Source organism: Anas platyrhynchos, chromosome 6 (assembly GCF_047663525.1).
Source record: "Anas platyrhynchos isolate ZD024472 breed Pekin duck chromosome 6, IASCAAS_PekinDuck_T2T, whole genome shotgun sequence".
NCBI lineage: Eukaryota > Metazoa > Chordata > Aves > Anseriformes > Anatidae > Anas > Anas platyrhynchos.
Window position 1 is genome coordinate 39,872,501 of NC_092592.1, and position 22,500 is coordinate 39,895,000.

The window sequence follows — 22,500 nt, forward strand, 5'->3', positions numbered from 1 at the left end:
TGCTCCGTGCCGCGCGGGCGCAGCGTGCCGATGCAGCGCCCATGGCATGGGGACGTGGAAATAGGCTCGGTTAGTTCAGCCGTCTTTGGGCGAAAAGGAAAAAATTAAAGAAGGGCGATTTTTTTTATTTTTTTTTTTGACATTTTGCGAATAAAGAGGGATGTGGGTTATTTATGCTAGAATGTTGCCGCAAAGTCCTTATCTACATGTGGCACTAAACAAGGATTTGTTGTGGGATTTGAGAGGGCTGTGTAGTGCTTCAGTGTTAAGCACCCAAAACTCTGGGGGACTGGCACTAATTTCCTCTCTCTCGTAAAACAACATAGTATTCATAACAACTCAAGAGGCTTGACATAAGTAATGATGGCATATGCAGGCGAAGATTACCACCCCAACAGTGTAATCAAGGTGCTAGGTACTAATGCAAGTTAAATTGAGACAATAATGCTGAAACTTGCATTGTGGGATTAGGAGAGTACTTGAAATGCTGACATCGGCATCTCCGGAAAGAGCGCCTGTCTTGCTTTCAATTCCTGTTTATACTTAATGACCTCAAAATTTGTATGTCGTTAACACCGTGTACTGAAGTGGGAGAGAACAAGGTTTGGGAGGGAGAAGATTCCCTGCCTTAGTTGACTTTTGTCTCTTCTGGTAATTGGTGGCTTTTTCTGCCATATTAGAGCGCGGCGCGTGCCGGAGCAGAGCCCCCGAGGTCTGCACAAAGACGCCGGCGCCCCGGCACCCGGCAGTCATTTACATGCTCCAACGCAAAGTCATCTGTGCCCGCGCCGCTCTTATTGCCGGGGCGAATTTAAATACGAGGCCTATGGAAATGCGAAATAAAGTCATATTAAAATTTGATGCTCAGATCAATATTGTGGCACCCAGGTAATTAAAGTGGGTTTGTTTATTTGGCTCCTTATAAATAAAAAGGGCTTAATACAGACTAATTACGCCGAGCCTTCCGTATACCGTCGGATAATAATGGCGGCAATTTAAAGTGATATTAAATGAGAATTAATAAAGGAATATTGAGTCACTTTGACTGTATTAAGCTGTGTGAAATGATTTCTTATCTCAATTTAACTTTCTGTCCACAGTTTAATGATTGATAAGCTTTGCATTTTTATAGAGATAATCTAAAACAATATTTGATTGCTATGTTGAATTAATAACAACAAGCCCTTTTTTCTTGTTTATCAGCACATCGGAAGAGACGCTTCCTCTCACTTCAGCAGTCAGACGTGGCAGGATACTTTAGTTGGGTATTCTACTTGGTTACGTATGGTTTTAAACAATATGTTCACGTTTTATTTGCTTTACTAAGCATATATCTTCTCTGGGCTGTTTCTACCTGTGCGTAACATGAAGGTAGTAACTTACTCAAACACATCTAAAGACGGTTAAACAAACAAAAAAAAGTAGAAGTCGGTCATCTCCAAGTGAAAATTGAAAATTTAAATCCTGGAATGAAGTTTTTAATTAATTCTCTTCTTTTAAAATGACCCCTGAAGAATTGTATCATAAAAGGAAACATTGTTTTGAATATTCCAAATTTAAAATGAAGCGACCTCGATTTACTTTCCAAAAACTGTTGTTTCTGCTGCTGGCGTGTGAAGCGGTGCATGTTGGAGTAAAGCTCCTTCAGTGGGAGAGAGAACTGCTCGGAAGCACCTTTAATCTCTGAAGAGGCTAAAAGGGAAAGAGGTGAGGTTTTGAAGAGCAAGTCCAGTTTCACTATGCAATTAATGCTTCTGGATACGCTTAATTTTTTCTCCCTCGTCCTACTTTCTCGTGTGCCATTGTGCAGAGCGTGCGCATGGTCACGCCGTGTCCTGTCACACCCACGTTAGCATTTCTGCCCTTTTCCTGGGGTTCAAAGCTCTGCAGAAGGTCAGGACCCCACGCTGAACACTTTTTTTTATATATAACAAATTGCTGGTATTGTTCATTAATTTCTGTCTCTGAAATGCCATGTCAAGCGTCCCAAGGAATTCGCAGTGCCAGTGTCCCTTGGACAGCTTCTCACCATGGTCCAGTGCGAGTTTCTGATGAAATTACAGGTGCAGGGAAATGCAGAATTAGAAATATATCTGATGTTGCAATACTTGTGAAGCTATAGCTTTGTTGATGACAGGACAATTCCGTTTTTGACAGTTTAATTTACTGTTGCCAGTGGACAAGAGCAAAAGGAGAATGTGGGGTTAGCCACCTGCCCCCTCGCACTGTGTTTCACATGCTAGGTTGCAAAATCATGACTCCTTCAACCTGTCGTGCTCAAATGAGAAGGTTTTCAGCTGGGAAAATGGAATACATCAGTGCAGGTAATATTGCCTGACCTCATAAAACAAAAGGAAAAATTGCAGATTCTGACAGCCATTATGAATCTTGTATCAGCATCCAAACGGCTCTGAGCTGAGGTACAGTACATGTTTATAATAGGAAAAAAAACAGGGTTGCCACATTGACTTGCAATATGGAGCAAAAAATGACTTGTCAGTAATTCGTTCTGGGATGTTAAAGAGGCTGTTGAATTTACTAGTATATACACAGCGAATGTTTAGCCTGGAGCACCGCGCGGGAATGGCGCGCTCACAGAGGTGGTCGCTGGAGTTGGTCGGGGGCTTAGGCGGCGGTAGGGGGTGGCAGGGGGGCACTGCGGCGGGATTAGGGGGCCGGGGGGTTTATGCAAGCTCTGTTGGTTCACTGAGCCCCTTTAATCGCGCACACCATAAAAATGCACATTCTCTTGCTCTTAAACCAGGTAATTTTGGTTTTGAAAGTCTTTGGACCAGAGTGTTTTCTTGAAACCTTAGGTGTTACGGCGTCTGACTGTACACCCAGTTAGGATTTTATTTCTATGTAAAGAAGTAGTTTTATGGAGTATGGTTGTTTTCTCCACTCTCATATTAAGTATTCCTTACCTCTTAATTTCTTCACTGCTCGTGTTTTCCTTTACTTGATATTGCACATTCATACGTTACATTCCTCTTAGGGTTTCCTTGTGTTTTTTTTATTATTATTTTTGTTTTCAGAAAGTTCTGAAGAGCACTGTCAGCATGCTTTTGTAAGGCACGGAAACTGGGGATGGAGTCCGTCAGCAGACACATATCTACCTATCTGAAATGCATGGGGTTTCTTGTAGGTTTGCACTGTAGGGCTGTATTTGATAACAAGGAGCCTGTGCACCAGTTCTCAAGAAAGTGTGCTAATCAGATTAGTTTAATATGCTTTCTGTATTACTGTAACTATTTTTACGTTTGAAGTTCCCCTTTTCTCTAGGCCTTTTTTTAGGCTGTCTACTCTAAAGACTTCTTGTCACTGTTTCGAGGAGGCAGAGGTGGTTACACCACGGTCTGGCAGCAGTTTTTCAGCTGCACCCAGGTGCTGCTGCCTCTGCTCACGGAGGAGGACCGTTCCCTTGCATGTTTTTCAGTATTAGGTAGAAGAACTACGAATTGACTCGATTTCAGCTGATGGAAAGACAAACTTCTTTACAAACAAGTGCTCTCCTTCTGCAAAATCTCTTCCAAGTTTCCAGGTTGGAGGTGGAAAAGGGAGTAGTTTTAGCACGTGCTGTGGCTGCACAGACCCTGCTTTTCCATGCTGGACTGTGCAGTAGCTTCAGCTCGGGCAGGATGACGGGGAGCATTGCTAAGACTTCCCTGGTGTCCCTGGGGAATAAAAGCTCTTTTTGCCTTGGCTAATTGGGCTGGCGTATGTGTGGGCAGGTTATCCTCTCACGCAGGCCGCCGTGGTGATATTTACCCATCTCCCCCTCCTCAAATGGAGCCTAACACACAACACCGTGTTCTCGGCCGCTTTGTGTTTGCTGGAACTTGAGTGCTCTTGAATTAAATTGCAGCTCATGAATAAGACGGGAGCGTCGGGATGTGGAAGGGAAGCGAGGCTGGCGGGTCGGGCACCCTGATGGCAGCTGGGCGCCTCCGCAGCCACCCTAACCCCGGGAGGGGGGACGGGAGAAAACTGGAAAGGATGGGAACTGAGCCGAGGAACTTGTTTAGGATTTTAATCTTCAGTTAGGAAATAAAAAAGAAAAAAAAAAAACTAAAATAATAGCTTTTTTTCATTCCTGAGAATCATTTATGCAAACGAGGTAAAATATATGGGCTTACATAGCTGTAGCAATGTATAAATACATTTACGCGATCCGAAGAACCTTCCATATAAAAGCGTCCACTACAAATAAAAATCCGCAAAAGAAAATAATGTGCTGAAGTTCTGTGAGATGTGAGGTAGATCAGATGAAAAGGTTATCCAACAAAACTGAACGCAGTCCAAAAAGAACACAAAACAAGCTTTCATGTTTAAACCCTACTTTTTAGCCATCAATGTATTAAAAATGTCACTCTGTAACCTAACACTGTGGGTACAGCTAGCTCTGAGTACTGCCCCAAACAGCAAAAGGGAATTTTTTGTACCTGTTAAGTGGTGTTAACTCTGGATTCCCTCATTAATCTAAGTGGATGTTGCTTTTGAGGTAATTAAAACACAAAAGGGATGACATTAAAAAAGGGAATGAGACCAGCAAGGCGCTGTTAATGTGCCTGTATTCAGCCGCTTCTCAGGGCATTTGTTCACTGCCTTTTTGTGTGTGCATGCCAAGGGTCCAGGCAGCACTGAAGGTCTCAGCGAGCTCTGTGGTCACCTTGGGGATGGGGTGGGTGTCCCCTGACCCCTTGGTGGTCACCTATGTCCCCATCGGGGCAGCCAGGAGTTGACTGGCTGCAGAAGTGTCCAACAACCATGTCATCGGGAAGGAGCCCATGTTACCCCCTTCCCTCCTCTGCTGCAGGGAACTGGGTGCACATTTGCTCTGTGATTTCTCCCTGCCTACAGAAAGGTTTTCCCAGAGTTTGTAAATGTAGGAGAAAAGGTATGTGAAACTCAAAGTGTCACAGAGGAAGGAAACAAAAGTCCTGGATTCTTGTAGGTGCAGAAAGAATTAGATAGGCTTTTGGTGTTGTGATACTGGAAAGGTAAGGATGGTCCTGAGCATCTGGAAGTAATGAATGCACTGAAATTTGTTTCACCACAGCATGTGGCTGCGTCTTCTCTAGTGACATTGTGGAAAATCCTGGAGTTGCACATTCAAATAGGCACCAGGCTACTGGCTCTAACAAGTTCGTGGCACCTTTTATATTTGCCGCTACTAATAAATTGCTTTTCCGTAAATTATCACCTAATGTCTTCTGCTGCCAGAATGAGCAAGTTTCTCAACTGAAAATACTGATAAAGATTTTGAGCTGCTTTTGAAAGGTGTTACTGTTTTCAGATATCCATTTCAAGGTTTTATTTCCCACTCCCAGCTTATTTTTAGAAAACTACTCTCAAAATTCAGTTGGCTTTAGAGTCTGAAAAATCACCTCTCGTTAATGAAGATTAAGAAGAAAGAGATGGAGGACGTCCTTTTCCCCTTTAATCACTTACGTTGCGCGTTTCACATTACCCGGTGACCGCCTCTTTTCTTTTTAATGGCTGCAGTGGTTTACAAAGGCCACTTTAAGTTTCTCGGCTTTTTACTTCCTTTTGTGTGAGATTGTCAGCGCCTGAGCCCTGGCCCTGACATGCACAGATCGGCTGGTTTTTCTCCTTCAGATCAGCGGCTCTGGACAGCTTCTGTTTCTCTGGCAGCCGCTTCAACCTGCTCTGTCTTGTCATCTTAGAGTTCAATATCTGCTGCTCTGAAGGAAAAAAAATGGGATGGGTTGGACCATTGTATTTGGTCTTTTGACCCTCCATGTTGCCCATGAGCAGTGAAGGATAACTTTTGACAAGCCATGTCAGATGTGACAGGCAATCTAGTTGGGTTGAGTGGAAATGTGCTGTACAAGTTTGAAGCCTTAGTTGGGGGCATTTTTCTGGTGTTCAGTGCATTTAAATTGACACCAGACCTCAGTGTTGTTCGCCTCCGAGCCCGCGCTGTGTGTGTGCATTTCCAGAGCGTGCGGATTTAAGAGCCGAGATGTAAGCATCTCACATGCATTTTGCATATCGTGCCACCAGCCCTCCACAATATGCACCTCTCTGTGCTCCTAGCCTTCCCTCCCTCAGGAGCACGCGCTGAATTTAGTTTTCATCATACAGTTATGAGCCTATTTGATTTTTATTTTCTTGTAGGAAGTTGTTTTACTGTTCTGTTTATGCCTGTGGATCCCGAGGTCATCCCGGTGTGTGGTGAGAGACGGCTCCAAGCGCGTGGTTCCGCTGGAAGTTGCGGAATATTGCGAATTATTCAAAAGGCATCAAAGGAACCTTGTTAACCTTGAAACTGCTTTTATTTCTGAATTAATTATTCAGAAATGTTGATAGTAGAACTTTTGTAGGAAGCACATTTTCTGCAATGTTACATAGGCTTCAGTCGAGATCTTATTATATTCCTTCATTAATGGGTTGTGATATGTAGTTCCACTTTTATTTAAATTAATTCTCATTATGGATGTGAAAAGCTAACAGATAACGTACTCCCCGGTAGTCTATTGAAACCCAAAGTCTATCAGAGCTGGTGATCAGGCTGTCTGCATTTCCACTTTCCTTTACCTTCCGCGAGCCCTGAGCCCTGCCTGCTGCCTGCCTTCCTGGCAGAGCTCCGCAGCTCTCCCACCTCCCGCTCAGATCAATACAGCACACTGATGGGCAGCAGCAATAAATTACGAGAAATTACCTTTCAGATGCCCCATTCCACTCCAGCCTCTCCTCCTAAGCGATACCTTCATTTTCCTGTCTGCTGTCTTATTTCTGCCTTTTTTTCCTTCTTTTTTTTTTTTTTCTTTTCCCCCTGGTATCACATAAAAATGTTGGCTCATGGGTCTGTGGATTTCCAGCTGGTTTGTCCCAACTGGGTGATCTGTTTGACAGCCCTCTGCTTTGTACCCTGCTTCTTGGAAGTAAAATGCATGTTTGTTCTCCTGTCACTGCCAAACCATACTCTTCATCGTCCTCTTGCCCTTTTTAGCTCCCTGATTAGTACTTAGATTGCCCAAAGATGAAAATGATACAACTTACTGAAATGAATCTTTGGCCCTTTTTTCTGACCTGTGTTAAATCTCGACCGCAGAAAATACTCATTTTGTTCAGCTGCAAGTATGGGCAATCAGGACTTTTTTAGCATCCCTACTCAAGCTGGTTTTGAAAACTGATCCATAATTGTACTTAGAGAAAGAACTTAATAGCATTTAACTTTCTGTGACTCGCTGAACTGCAGGAACTCTTGGTTTCTCTTTCTATTTTCGTAAAGACTTGACCCACAAGCTTCTGGAAGAAGAAGATTCAAGAGTCGCACTGGTTCTGGTTTTCAGTGAGTTTCTGGAATGCCATGCAGGAAAACACACAATTTGGAAATAACAGTTCAGTTTATCTTCACAGAAATTTTTACCAAAAATGTTAACTTGTACGGAGTGGCTGCAACTCGGCCATCTCTTTAATCACTGAAGTCCTTGCCAGCCTTCTCCCTAGCATTTTAATTCCCCTTAAATCACAATTAATTAAATAATCCGTCACTCATAAGAATAAAGGTTCCTTCTTGCCGTGAGCAAATAACAATTCCTCACTTTTCAAAGCTTCCTCCTCTGCCTGCCCAACAAAGCAGGGGAAGATGCTGTCGTCTTTCTCTGACTGTTCTGTACTTCCCTGATATTTCCAGAGGTATTTCGAAAAATAATCTCCACATCTTTGTTTCTTCATCTCCCAAACCCTTTAAAAGACATGTAATATGAAGAATTTTAAAGACATGTATGTTATTGATAAATGAGTGATTCTTTCATGGATATTGACTCAGATGTATGGCTGTATCCCTTCTTTCTTTGTTGTCCATCTCTTTTATCAATTGGTCTTTGAAAAGTTTTGTAGGTCCTGGCTTGTGGAGAATGTTAACTGTTTTTAGACTCTTCAAGTATCTCAAGGATCATTTGATTGCCTGTTTAAAAAGACAGCTATGTTCACATGAGACTCCAAAAGGTTAGCATTTACCTGTGGGGGAAATAAGTTTCTTACTCAGCACAGAGTTAGCTGTGGTAGCCTGTGTGCATGTGCAGATGTTCTGCTCACTTGTGCTTTTCTTGATTCTCTATGAAGAAATGAGTTAAACCATTTAATGCCATAGAATATTAGATATTACACAGGAAAGTAGAAAATTCTCAAAACTGTAGGTATTTCTCCTTTAATACTTTGTTGTTGTTGTTGTTTAGAAAACTAAACCTCTTCCATTTTACCCACAAGTAAGATGATGCATATGAGACTGGCTGTTTAAAGCTTGTGTTACGACACTAGCAAAATTATTTGAAATTTCAGGTGGGATTTCACAAAATGTGTTTTTTGGTATGGATATCCCGAAGACATCTCTACTCCCTTCCAGACTATGATCTATAATACAGTTCAAGCATCAGAAGAATATTGGAAAGGAGGTATTTTGTGTAAGGAGGAGCTCTGATGTGGCCCATATTGTAGGATTTCATGGACAGAATAAGCGCTTCTGAGGACAGGTAGGTTGGGCTGTAGTGTGCAACCTCACTGTAGGAACCAGTTGTCTCTATCAAAAGCACAGAAACAATATCATAAAAAGTAAAGGGAGGTTTTAAATTTCTCAGGAAGAAGCCTGTGGTTTTTTTTTAGGTGGGGGAAAGAAGAGTGGAGGCTCATCTTTGGGCTGTATTAATTACTCAGGGAGAAACTGTGTGAGAAGAAGACTGTCTGGTCGTGTAACATGATAAATGCCTTGTATAGCCTATACAAAAAAAGTAGATTTTCTTTTTTTCCTCAACCATTAATGAAACACAATGGCCGTACAACACAGTGCTGCTTGGTTAACTGCGTTGTGTTTTTGGACCACAGGCCCCGTCGCTGTGTGCGTAATACTCTGAGCTGGTGAAGTACAGTCTTCTGCTGCAAATTACAGTGTCAAAAGTTATCTGTTGAGGTGAGTTCAGCAGAGATTTCAGATTTCCTTCAGTTTTGGTGCGGCTCCCAGTTGTGTGGTAGCTGGATTTGAGTAGATTGTTTTATAATGTTAAGCATTTGGGAAAAGACGGGGATTCAATAAGCCTTTTGGTTTCTTTAATTACAGGCTCCCAATAAACCGTGAAGTGCTCTGGAAGGGCATTTATTCCAGGGATGGGCATTTTGTCTTCGCTTCCAGTCCTAGGAAACTGGAGGGTGGGGATGGGGGAAGATGCCTTCCTCAGGGCCTTGCTGCCAAGAGAGCTCTCGTGTCTGGAGGCACATCAGAGACCCAGTCACTCTGTTTCAGGGCCCCGTGTCTGCGTGCCACCTGCCCTGCATCTGGGGACAAGCCACCAAAAACCTCTGTGGTTTTGCAGCATGCCAGGGTTGGTCTGTAAGGGAAAGGGGAGCAGCTGCGTCTTCAGGGGCAATCCTTCTGCCAGCCCGAAGGAATCAGAGGGGTTCTTGGTGTCACCAGCGCCTTCCCAGGGGCCTGCACACCTTCCTCTGCCCAGGGACGGGCTTTCAGCATCCCCGTGCTCGTGCTGCAGAGCCCCTGTGATAGGCACCGTGCTCTGACAGCACCCTTCAGAGAACATACAAATAGCATGTCCACAACACGTAAAGAAGAGCACCTCTGTGTGCTGATACAGTGCTTTTCAGTCAAGCCAGCAGGGCAACGCTTCTGGTGTTGATTTTTTTCCCCCCCTCTAAATATTACTGATTTGTTTATTTTTTTTCCTTCATACTAGATGTGCTTTTTTTTTTCATAAGCCATTCACGTGTGAATTAAAAACAAATTAGACTGCTGGGTGAGTTAAGTATTAAGAAAAAAAAAAAAAAAAAGACATAGAGCAAGCAGTTGGCAATAAACTTGTCCTTTTTGGCACCTGGAATAAAAACAGTAACATAACAGTACCTTTATATAGCACATAAAAATATAATTCAGGATAAGAATTCAGAGGTCACAGCAAGTGGTTAGCTAAATAGCTCTAGGGAGTTAAAATAGTTTGCGTATACAGAGATAAGGTGATATTTTATGCAGAAAGCTTATGTGTGGTTCCAAAGCATGATGGTTTAAATACAGTAAAATGACTTTGAAAATAACGTGCAGAAAAACTTAAAGAAAATTATTTTTGCAGATTGTAAAACGTGTGCACTGAAACTTATGAGGTGACTAATTCAGCTATATTTTTAAATATCCACTTTCCTTTGCTTTAATTAGGGGATTGTGTCTGTATTGTTCCCTACCAACAGCTTCCTTCATTTCTTTTGCCACACATTGCTTTTGTTGTGAGGTGTCATTATGCTTGAAAAGCCTAATGGTGTTTTTTGGCCATGGAGAACTTGTGGTAGAACATTTTGTAGGTGTAAAGTCTTCGGGGGCTGAAGTTACTCCCTCAGTATTTACATTTGGCTGCTAGACTTACGGCTCCTCGGGGTATGTTTTTACCCAGCGCTATTCAGATTGTATCTACAGCTCCAATTACTGTTAACTGGAATTGCACCTTGAATCGCTGTAGGTACTGCTGCAAATGTGCCCTCCCGAGCCCCTCCTTCCCCCCTCAGTGTTTCAGGAATGGTTATCAACGTGTTGCAGAAAAACAGGCATTTTATGAGAGGTATTCTGCCATTAAATTAAGAACCACGGTCTTGCCCATATCTTGCTTTGCAAACCTTTTTAGCTATTGGAAGTTATTACAAATTTTCATTCCTGCTAGTGCTGTTAGTAGAGGCAGTTAGTTAGTTCTGCAGCAGGACAAGGCACGGGATTGACCCTAAGAAAAGATTTCAGATCTTTTGATGTATTTGATTTCAGATCAGATTGATGTATCAGTGTCCTCGGTATGAGGAGGTATAAGAAGATGGGGTGCAACTTCTACTCGTGAATAGTTGTAACTGAAAAAATGCTCAGCAGTCTGATTATGTATAGAATATGTGTATATTCAATTAAAATAACCTTTCTGATTAGCAGACTGTGTTAATGCTGAGACACCTATGTTTCTTCATGTAAGACTCTCAGAGCTGAAGCAGCTCCTGGCCCAAAGCGTTCCACAAATTAACCTGACGTTAATTTCTGTTTCTCCTGAAACTAGAGCAGTTTGTTCTCAGCTAAACTAAATCTGAATGCGCTGTCAACCACCATGGATGCTTTCACTTTGTTTTTTGTTTTTTTTTTAGCTTTTTATAATGTCAACTGGTCCTAGGCAGTAAAACTAGTAATAACTTCTCATTCGAATTCAAAGACTTGTGTACAGATAAACAAAGAAGTGAAGTAATTAGATTCTGCCAGACAATTTCCTCAAGCACTTCATTCATTGAAATATATCAGGTCAACTAGAAGTATTCATAATCTACAGTCAAGTCTGCCAAATAATTTTGAGTATGGAAAACATTCTTTTTTTTTTTTTCTCAGAAATTAACTTAAGATTTACTTTTTTTCAACAATTGCAATAATAAAGATCCTTAGGGCTTTCTACATCTGTTAGCATCTGAGATTATGTATCATGTTGTCACCAAGTGGTATGAAGAGGATGAAGGCTTGCTCTGCTACTTAACCCCTTGCTTATAGAAATCTAAAGGAACTGCTTTTTTGAGTGTCCATGACCAGTTCTTGCAGATAAACCTTGATTTTACTCTGATAATTGTCACGGGGTATATTTACTACTTTATATAAACTTAAACTGTTCCTGAATCACTTTACACCAAATGCTTTTTAGAACTTCTAAACGCAATAAAGAAGCGTAACACGCTGTACGTTGTCAAGCTTAGCAGAGTAGCTCACGCTATTTCATTCCTTCTGAATTACTTGTGATTTACTTGTGCTAAACCAATCTTCTAGGGCTGACACAGATGTGTGCATGAGTTCACTCATGTTGGAGTGAAGCTGGTAAGGGCAGGAGAGAGGCATGATCGCTAGGTTTGAGGCAAGCAATGCTGTCAGGAAGATGGGGCATTTCGTGCAGGGCTGATGCCATGAATCAGGGCTGGAGTGTGCCAAAGCCCTGCACGTATTCCTGACCAGAGTGATAAAGTTTCGTGGTATTAAAAACATTTTGACATGTTTTTCAATGACCCTGTGGATTTAACATTGAAAACGATGTTGCTTTGTAAAACAAACACCTAAAAAAAAAAAAAAAAAAAAAAAAAAGAAGAAGAAAAGCCCTAAACAAAATGAAGTGCCATTGGTTTTGCAGGAAGGTGTGCATTTGCAGTAGGGGATACAGCAATGTTTTCTCTTTTTTCACCTTTAAAAATGTAGCTTTTTGATCTAGATTAATTTCTTTTGTCAAGGAATTAAACAATTGGTTAAATTCTGTGAGAACATATTTAAACATATTGAAAAGATGTAACCAGTGACACGCTAAAGGGTACATTCCCCATAACGCCCATAATAATGTGGCCATCCAGGGCTCCGTTCATTAGGGCATTTGATTTACATTGGCCTACCTTAAATTTCATGTAACTTTTTATATATCCAAATTAATGCATTTGTTCTCCAGTCGTAGAAAAACCCTGCTAATTCCTGTCACTGTGAGAGGGATCTGGCAGCGGTCTCCAGGTGAAGGTTGATTTTAGTGAGGTGGGATGAAGGAACAGCATGGTTTCACGTGGCCACGGCAATGGTCCTTGCGTTGCACCAGTTAGCCAGCTCCCATGTTCGTGCTGGAGGACTTGCTGTTACTTGTTTGTTTTTTTACTTTTTTTGTTGTTGTTGTTTTTTTTTTTTCATGGTCTTAACATATCTTCTCACTTAGATTAACTCCCGATGTAGTCATCCATGGTCATAATAGCCATACTGGTGTAGCCTTCTGTAGAGATCTTTTAAATTAGTAGAAAAAAAAAAATGTTCTCTTTTTAATCAGATTTTTTTGAGGGGGTAAGCTATTAAGCATCCTTCTCTCCATGATACCTCAACCACATTGAACTTACTCAAGCAAGATGGACATCATGTTTCATAAATACCATTCCTTATGTTATTATTTGTTATCTTAATTTACATGTTAAACAACTGAAGAAAATAACCTGGAAATAAGTTGCCATTAAGGCAGGTTATTGTTAGCTGCTGTTGTCCTCCCTTTTCTTAGCAAGAGAGAGAAGCATTTTGCATCTTGCTTCCAGGCTGCCAAATTTGCTTTCTTGCGAGACATTTTAGCTGTTGTTACCAAAATCTTGCCCAATTACTTATCCATTCGCTTCCACCAAGATGGAATTCTCTGCAGGACACGCATAAAATGTGTATGTATGTCCATGTGAGGCTGTGTCAAATACCTTGCTCGGATTTTTTTCTTCAATAGAACAGGTATATCCCAATCAGGCATACGTTGCAGGCCAAATTTTTAAGCAAGCACGTGTGCTGGTGGTACGGGGCTGTTAAGTCTTCACCCAGCACTTAGCGCTTGACACCTCATATTGAATATAAGAACAAACCTGTGAAACCAGGGTTCTTACAAAAGGCTTCCTCAAACCGCATGATCTCATCCGGAAGAGGCCTCTAAAAATAAACACCCTTCATGTTAGCCTTTTTTACAATGCTTCATGCTTTAGCTCTTGTATAAATATCTGCCACATTTCCACCAGGAGTTATTGCTGTTATATATTTTACAGACACTTTACTGTCATCTAAGTGGTTTATTTTATTCCCACAGCTAGGAGAAAACTACAAAAGGAATTTTGTAATCTGAATGTGATTGTGGGCAGAGAGTAATGTTTTGAAAAGGAGCTAAGAGTAAATTATATCACTGCTTTATTGCGTTTAAGAAGACTTTTCTATTGTGCTAGGAGTTAACATTAGTTTTCAAAGTTATTAACTGGATGTGGTTTTATTATGACTGTGTGTTTTGTCAATATATGACTTTTCTGTTAGGGTTTTTGGTGCCAGTTAGGCTGCAACTTTGGCACGGTTGAAGTTTGAATATGTAAACTCAGCTCGTGTTGAAAGTTTGTTTAGGTTTTACCTCGCTCTCAAATGCAGCAAATAAAGTAAACATTTTTCTCCCTAGCAGGCTATTTATAGAGAGGCTTTCTTTAGGCGTATTGTTGTTACACTGTGTTGTTTTGACAAATCATATTTGGAGAATCACACTCCAAATATTTGTAAAGCCTTACGGGATGGCTTTTGGTGGAGATGGAAGTTGTGTTTCTGATGTGACCTTTCCAGCTGCCACTAAGTGGCTTTTCTGGCAGGAGGCTGGCTGTGATTGACGCAGCCTTCGCGCCTCCCCGGGGACGCCAGGCTCTCACCTCCGCGCCGCGGCAGCCTGAAGCGCCTCGGCGTGTGCGTGCACAGATCTATGCGCGTACACACGCACCGATATTTATCTCACCGGCACATGGCGCCCTGTGATGTGCTCTCAGGCACTTCATACGAGCCGGTTTGCAGAGCCTTGTTACCGTGTTCTCCTGTTCAGAAAATGCTTTAGCCTCTGCGTCTGCAAAAAAAAAGAAAAAATGACTTAAAGGCTAACTCTTGCAAAAAACAAACAAACAAGCAAATCCAGGCAGTGCAGAAGTGCTCCTCCTCTCTTCCTGAATCACAGAAATACACGCTCTGGGGCGGAATTTATCATTAGGATATTTGATGTATTTTATGGCTAGGTATATTGAACAGACAACTAGAAAGGAGGAAATAGGAAAACATTTTTTTAACCACAAAATCAAAATGTCAGTTGATATCTAGCTCATATAATTTCTCTGATTGGAAAACAATTGAAGTGGTCTTAACAGCTTACGCAGATAAAATGAGGATTATTAACACGAGCAGTTCTTTCCTTGAATTGTTCTGGACAAGAACAAATACATGTTGCTAGCAGCTAGCACTAAGCTGTAGTAAAAACTTCTTATTTAAAACAGTTGTTTTTTTTTTAAACTCTGTAGAAATTTAAATGTGTTAAATTGAGTTTTCAGACTTCAGGAGCTTTTTAATAGTAAATATAGCAGCTTTTATTGCGGATTCATGTGCTAGGCACTGTGTTCCTTCCCCTCGCAGCAGTGTGGTGCCGTGCACCCACCTTTTCTCAAGAGGCAGATGCACTCAGGAGGTGGGGACGGCAATTCAGGTCGAGGCGAGGATGTGTTGGTAAAAGTAGCAGAAATTGTTAACAAGGAAGGACTGAAGTTTTTGTTTTTCAGTTGTAATTGCACAAGGAACAGATGCTGTATGGTTTCTGATGCCAGTGCAAGCATGGGAATAAAGCAGTTGTAGTTGCTGGGGGGTTATTTTTTGTTGTTGTTGTTTTGTTGTTTTTTTTTTTATCAGTGTTTTTAATTCCTTTAAACTGTGAAGGTAGTGGTCAGGAAATTGGCCCACAGTTTTGTACAGAAGTCCATTTGCTTATCAGGAAGAAGTGCAACATCAAATGGGAAAGAAAGTCTTTTATTCAAGGCATTGCCTTAATTTATGCATTACTATAGTTTGCGTCTTACGTGTCTAATGAGCTGTTCCCGTGCATCTTCGTTGCCATAGCATATCCATACGAGCCTTAATTAACCATCGTTAATTCTATATGCACCCCGTGTAGCTGCTGGGGTGGCTGCAGAGCGCTTTCATCTGCCCTCCTCAGGAGCTGCAGGTACATCGGCACCGGTGCTGGCAGCCCGGATGAAAGGGGCTGACCCGCTCGGGCGCGGGGCTTTGATCTGCTGCAGCAGGTCAGCGGCTGCCGGGGGACTGCTCTGAAGAGCAATTTAAAAGTTGCATTTGTGCAACATCAAGTGGAACGGCTGCACGGCTCATGCAGCGCGGAGCTCTTTGGTGTACGGCGTGGGTAGCAGGGAGGAGAGACACCAGCCCGTCCTCCCAGATGAAACACGGCAAATTCGGGATCCGAAGCCCCCTCGGTGCCTGCACAGCGAGTCTGCCTTTAATACTACATATTTTTGGCTTTACTCGAACCGTCAAGCCCGTAAAGGTTAATTTGTTTTACTGTTTGTTTGTCTTCTCCCTCTCAGAACACACTGTAAAAAGACCGTACGTTTGCAGTATGGATTTACTGGACTTTTCAGTATTAAATATAAAGTGCAAGTATGGACCATATAAAGTAGAAATATTTCACGGTATGTGCGAAAACATGGTTGATAGACTAGAGGAGCTTCTTGTGAGCCAGGGTAATACGATCCGTGCAGAGACCAGTAGATATCCATTACTAAATAAAGTGCTCTCATGAAGCGTAATGTGTTCCTGTGAATTACCCCATTACCTGTCAGGGTTGGTGTTGACGTGGCCTTGGTGGCTGCTTACACCACTCTTAGCCCAACTGCTCTTTGTGAGGATCCTAGTTTGTAATTACAACCAGCTATTCGTTTTTTTTCTGAGAGCTGGGGGCTGCAGCCTGGCACCCGCAGGTCCCCCATATGCTCCCCCTGTGCATATGCACAAAGTCCCCTTGGCAGCTGAGGGAGAAGGACTTGCTTTGGAGATGCAATGCGTGCCCATCATGCCTCCACTGCCTCAGCCAGAAAGGAAAAAACACCCCTCTGAATTTCCTTAAATATCTAAATTCTATTTGCAATGCTCTTACAAACGTGTAGTTGTTTTTTTTTGTTGGTTTTTTTTTTGTATGTTTTATTAACAGTCAGCGCATTAAATAAGAACAGACCTTCCTAACGTGTGCCATGGGTGAGCCATCGCGCATCCTTGGCCACCTCCGTGCAAGCGCTGGCAGCTGGCACACAACTTCCAAGCGTGGCCTATGCAAAACTTACCCGGTGTATTTCGTCTGGATATAGCAGTGCAGTCAGCACTGATCTTCCCGGCGTTAAAATATGAAAAAGGGATTCCTCGTGCATCCGGGGGCACGGGCAGTGTGGGTCCATGACTATTTACCGCTTTCTCCTTTGTAGGCAGCAGGAGCTCAGAGGTTGGTCCATGCCGCGATCAGGGCTGGCAGTGCTTTGTAGGTCTGGAGCAGAGATTTCAGGGGGGAAAAACCTTGAATATTTATCACCTCTGGGGCACATTGCTTATTTATGGTCCTTCAAGACCCCTCCCATCCTGCTGACATTTTACTCTGTGTGGTGAGGACAGGACTCGCACTTCATTGCACCTTCCAAAGTCTCTGTGCTGAGACACGGGGCCTGACTCGAACCTCGCATACAGCTTGTACCAAAAAGCATATCGTTTTAATTCAAAACAGCTTTTTTCCCGTCCCTGCTGCACCTGCTGATTGGAATAATGTTGCTGGAAATGGTTAAGTTCTGGCTTTTCGTGTATGATTTTTTATTTACTTTTTTCAGTTATAGCTAATCATTTTGGAGCAAAGTCCTTTGTCACTGAAGAGTAATGTCACTGATTTCCTTCTGTCCAAGCAGTTTCAAAAACATGTTTATAGGGCAGTATTTCTAATATTTATTGCACAAGGTCAATTTTGGATTAATCAGGATGGATTCCGTTGGCAAATATTCCAAAACTGTTCACTAGTTCAGAAACTGAGCAGGAGTCAGATGAATCAGAGGAACATTGAGATGTTTCCTTTCCGATACTGAATTTATCTTATCAGAAAAAAATAAAATAAAATAAAATAAAATAAAATAAAATAAAATAAAATAAGTAATAAAGCTTATTTTTGTGAGGAAGCCTTGGGCATTTTCAGGTGACGTGGAAATAAGTATCTCGTTAGCCTTTGGGTTTTTTATGTGTGTATTTTAATGTCCTGTTACTGTTATAAGCAATCTTAACAAAGTGATTGCTTGTCAACAGCAAAAGTTTTCTGAAGATGCTGCCTCCACAGACCTCAACTATGAAGAAGTTCCCTTATAGGAGCTTGGTGATTTTTCTGCATAGGATGCACAGATTTTTTCAAGTCTACAGACTACCAAAGGTTTTGAGAGGTAACTAGAAAAATGTGCCTATTTTCAGTGGGCTCAAGTTCTTATGCAGGAGTTACCACCTTCTCTGGAAAAAAAAAAAAAAGGTTAAGTACCAATATAAAACAATTGAAAATATCTTCAGAAACAATAGGCAGTGTTGGTGGTAGGTTAATAGGTGCAGATGTGAAAAATATGAAAATAACTAATTCCATTCATAATTTTATTAATTCTGGAACATTACCTTATCCTAAAGTTCCACTGTGACCAGGTAGGAATAAAAGGTTAATTTATGCCTAGTTAAGGCATTAAAGAGGAGGACTTTGTGTTGAATTTCATTAGGGAAGTTTTCCCTCTGAGCCCGTACTCTGGCTGGAGGCAGATACCAGACCATTGCTCTTCCTCCATTGATTTTCTAATCTCAGCCTCAAAGAACATTTTCTGCCCTTTCATGATTCTGTGATACTCTTGTTTTTATGATGCCTGTATCCTTCGTAATTGTTAATAAGCAAAAATCTTAGAAAACAACAAAAATGACAGAACACTTGAAGTTGGAGGAGACCTCTGGAGATCATCTTGTTCAACCCAGAGTGACACTTTTGAGCTGGGTGGACCTCAGCATTGCCATACTTACTTCACCCTGACTTTTGCCTAGGAAGCTGCATATGTTTATAAAATGCTTTGAAAAAGTGTCTTAATGCCCACATAAAGTCTCGCCTTCCAGATCAGTCCTATTTCTTCATATGCTAGCGAAGAGTCAGGAAATCAATCAGCCCCCTGTATAAACATTGCTAAATAGTGTCTTAGAAGACTCATTTTTGAGGCATATAACTACAAGTAAATCGGGCAAGGAGCGTTAGTTGATTTTTCTTATCTACACCTGTCCTCTTCTCATCATTGTCTTTACCCCGTGCCTCCGATGGCTCTGTCGCAGTGTGCAATTTCAAAATTTGGGCACAGCGCTTCCGGGGGGCCTCGCCGCTGCGTACAACAGGATAATTGCTTATGTTCTGCATGAGATCCTCCTGCTGATACATCCCAGACCAAGACCTACCTTATTTCTTATGGTATGGCACTGTCAGCTTGGATTAAGTTTGCAGCCCAGTACAGATCCCAGGGCTGTTTTGAATTGCCGCTGCCTAGTTGTTTAACAGTCCTTTCTTAGTGTGCGTGTAATTGATTTTCTCTTCTTACTGGTTGCATTCTCCACTTGATCGTGACTCTCTTATCATGCTGGCTTGGACTTTTTTTTATTTGTCAGAATAATTTCAACTTCTGATTGTTTCACATAAACTGGTTGGATTGTACTCCAGCTTGTTATCCATTATAAGTACAGTCGCTAATCAAATCATTAATAAAAACTAGGGTACAATTCAGACATAACCACATATTGCAGAATCTAGAGGAGCAATGCCATCGCAGTTTGATAACCAATACTTGAAGGGGCCGGTCTATTTGGGTGTATCCCATTGCCAGCTGAAACGTGTCCTGGGACTTGCAGCTTCCATCAGTGCAGAACGCGATGTTTCACACCGAGGTTCTGTTTCCCTTGCAGTCTTTGCCGTAAGGAGTTCTGCTTAAATTTTTAAAACTTTTCTTGGCCTTGACCTTAAACTCTGTTAATTTAGATTGTATTTCCCTCTCTTTTATGAGAATGTCATCAGCAAAGGTATATAAAAATCTTCCTAAAGTCAGTATATATTGCCCCTATTGCTCTCGCCTTATCCATGAGGCCAATTATCTTGTCAAAGAAGAAGATTAGATTTGTTTGGTGGTTTATAACCTTATGAACCTGAGATGCTTATAAATATTTTAATAATTTGTTCCATTATCTCTCCCAATATCAAAGTTTGACTAGTCTATAATTTCTTCCTGTCTCTTTTTTCCCCATCTTTGCAGATCCTCTGGGATCTCGTCTGTTCTCCATGAGCTGTCAAAGATGGTCACTAACTGTTCGCTGTTTTAATGTATTGCAAGGAACTGCTGTACTGGCAGCTAGGATTTTGGAACCAGTTTCAATATAAAGTACTGAGGCATCGATAAGATTTGTTCATGATAATTATCTGACTATTCGGGAAGCTTTAATAAACTATTAGGATCAATAATAATTGGTAGATGATTTTGTGCAACATGAATGAAAGAGTTAAATGCTCGTGTATATATGTATATAAAGAAACACAAATTTTTAATCTTAATTTAGGGAGTTGGCTCATCTCTGTCAACTACATGGATATATTAATACAGCTTTTAAGGTACATTGCATAATAAAATACAGAATGTACTCCGTGAAGTTAATTTCATGCGCCTTCACCTCGGGCTGATTGGTATAAATTAAATTAAATCTTAATGATTTTATGCAGTCAACACGTAATGCAAAATCCTGTGGTTTCACTGTTAGAAGTGCTCTTAACTATTTTTATTGCTGAAAGTTCACTCTATATTTTGATGGTCTTGGCTGTGCAAAGTATGCATCAAGGCTTGAGAAAGTTGACGTGTGGACTTGAAATTTGGGGTGATTGTGCCCCTCTAGCGGTGCCCAGTTGATCCCACGGGTGACCTGCATCTATGTCATGCAGCCCTTACTGCTGCTTGCCCTTGGAAGCAGACCCAAATCTGTTTGATGCGGTATGTGATGTAGAGGCCATCCCTGGATCAGCTGTCTTTGGGGCTGGCCTCAAGCAGTGCTCATGGGGAGGGCTTGTGTGGGCACAACGGGGTCACCAGCAGCACCAGTGCCTCAGCCAGATCATACTGGGATGCCACAAGGTATTCCAAGAAGCTGCAAGGTAAGGAGGGAGGTGCCAGAGTGGGGCAAGATTTACGTTTAGCAGTCCTGTGTGCTATTCACATCCATAATTGGACTTTACCACAAGTAATGCTCAACAAATATTTTAGTGAAATGCTGCCAGTATTGGGAAGATCCTTTTAAGGAACAGCTTCCTCTTCTGTGGTGCAGCAAAACCCATGTCTTGCACCAGCACCTGCAGTGCCATGGATCAGTGTGATGGTACTGGCCCGAGACAGTGGGCATATGCATTTGTGTGTATGGGTACATAGGCTTAAATAATTAAAACTTTATTTTCATTGTGCTGTTACTTGTGTGCTGCAGAAATGTGGAGTGGCATTGGTGCCGAAGTGCAAACAATGCGCTTATCACGATAAATACCTTACCAAGAGTTTATTCTTCCTGCAAACAAAGACGTTGCGGTAGTATTTCGGTGCATTGTTCTTGCTAAGTGAAGACTCGTAGAAACCAGCGGTGCAAGCACCACAGTTGTTTTAATGAGAATTTGCTACTTACTAAAACATTATGAATATTAAATACTTTTAGTAACAAGCTTTATTATGCAGTAACATGTTTTTTCATACGGAACAGATATCTCAGAACTGGAAATTAATGGGTACAAAGGTTTGTTGTCATGCAGTTCAGAAAATTTCAATTTGGTGCTGTTACGTTTGGAGAAACCTGCAGAAAAGAGCTGGGTTCATTGTCCTGCAGTTCAAGGTGAACCTGTGCGACCACGCTTCTCACTGAGCTATGGTCCCAGCTCTCCATCCTCGCAGGGTGAGGATTTGGGAGAGGGACAGCCGAGGCTCTCCAACACCCCTGTGCAAGAGTTTTCCACCTCTCCGGCCCCTCACTTCGGGTAGGTTTCCAGCTGCAGCGAGGTCTTGGCACCACTGGTCCTGGCACAGCATCGCAGTGGGGACAGGACTCGGGCAGAAACCTGCTGTGGGGTTTCCTTTGCTAGACTGGGAGCTGCTGCTTGTAACGTGGGAGGCTCCGCCAGGATGCCGTGCTACCCAGCAAAATAGGAGAGAGCGTTTTTTCCCCACAGATCTTTAAAAATGAGTGACTCTTTTAATTTTGCAATGTCAAGAAAAGACAGAGAAATGAAGTAATATTTTTACTTCAGTGATTTAAAACAATTTAATCTGTGGATAAACTCAGCTGCAGCTTCAGTCTGGTGCAACTGAAATAAAATATTATGAAATATTAAAATTCTCTATACATGCACCACTAAGATTAGATAGTCATTAGGACTGAAATATTGGCATCCCGTTAATTATTGCTTTGCAAATGTTTGAGGGAGAAAAGGCGTGTTTTTTTCCCAAATGAAGTCCAGCAAATTAAAACCTGAACCAGAAGTGATAACTTAAAATATGATTTATTTTGCAATAGACATACAGAATAACCCCACAGAGATTGTCAACAGTCAAACAAGAGCAGTGATAAAATGAAGGAATCTCACTAGCTGACTGCTTTATCTTATTTGCTCTAATTAATGCCAAGTAAACAAGCTTGTTTTCTGTGTGACTTAAAATTTTTGTCTTACAAGGGAGCAGCCGGCGTGCTGCTAATGCGGGACAGCGTGCAGAGGAGGCGTTTGGAGCAAGAGGGATAAAGCACAGCAATGCCGGTGGTGGCTCTGGCAGCCCTTTTGTTTTATTTCAGGGCAATTTGCTTGCTCTCTCTCTCTAAAAATCCCATTTCATTCACTTTTGACGGGGTGAGCAGGCGCATCTTGAAGGGGCTCCCCCAGCCTCCACTGGTGTTTCTGCTGGTTAAGATGTTGTGAGTGGTGATGTTCCATGCTTTAGAGGGCTGGAAAATACTTGTGTTGCCCTCTCCTGTTGCTTTCTCAGTCCTTGCTGGAGCATCGGTGGGACTGAACTGAAAATACTCTCATTTTATTAGTGGAGCTGCCAGTTGTGGACGCTTGTGGGAGCAGAGAA

At 41.8% G+C, this 22,500-nt stretch overlaps 1 protein-coding gene across 12 annotated transcripts in view; it reads left to right on the forward strand.

Moving 5' to 3' along the window:
- Positions 1 to 22,500, forward strand: part of MGMT (O-6-methylguanine-DNA methyltransferase) — a 163,583-nt gene that overhangs the window by 74,317 nt on the left and 66,766 nt on the right. Inside the window, exon 2 of one of the 12 annotated variants that reach the window (XM_072039924.1) lies at positions 8,851 to 8,935. The exons of the other annotated variants lie outside the window; for them this stretch is intronic. The gene's annotated coding sequence lies outside the window, so the exon portion shown is untranslated. The remainder of the gene's footprint in view (positions 1 to 8,850; positions 8,936 to 22,500) is intronic. 12 annotated transcript variants of the gene reach the window in all.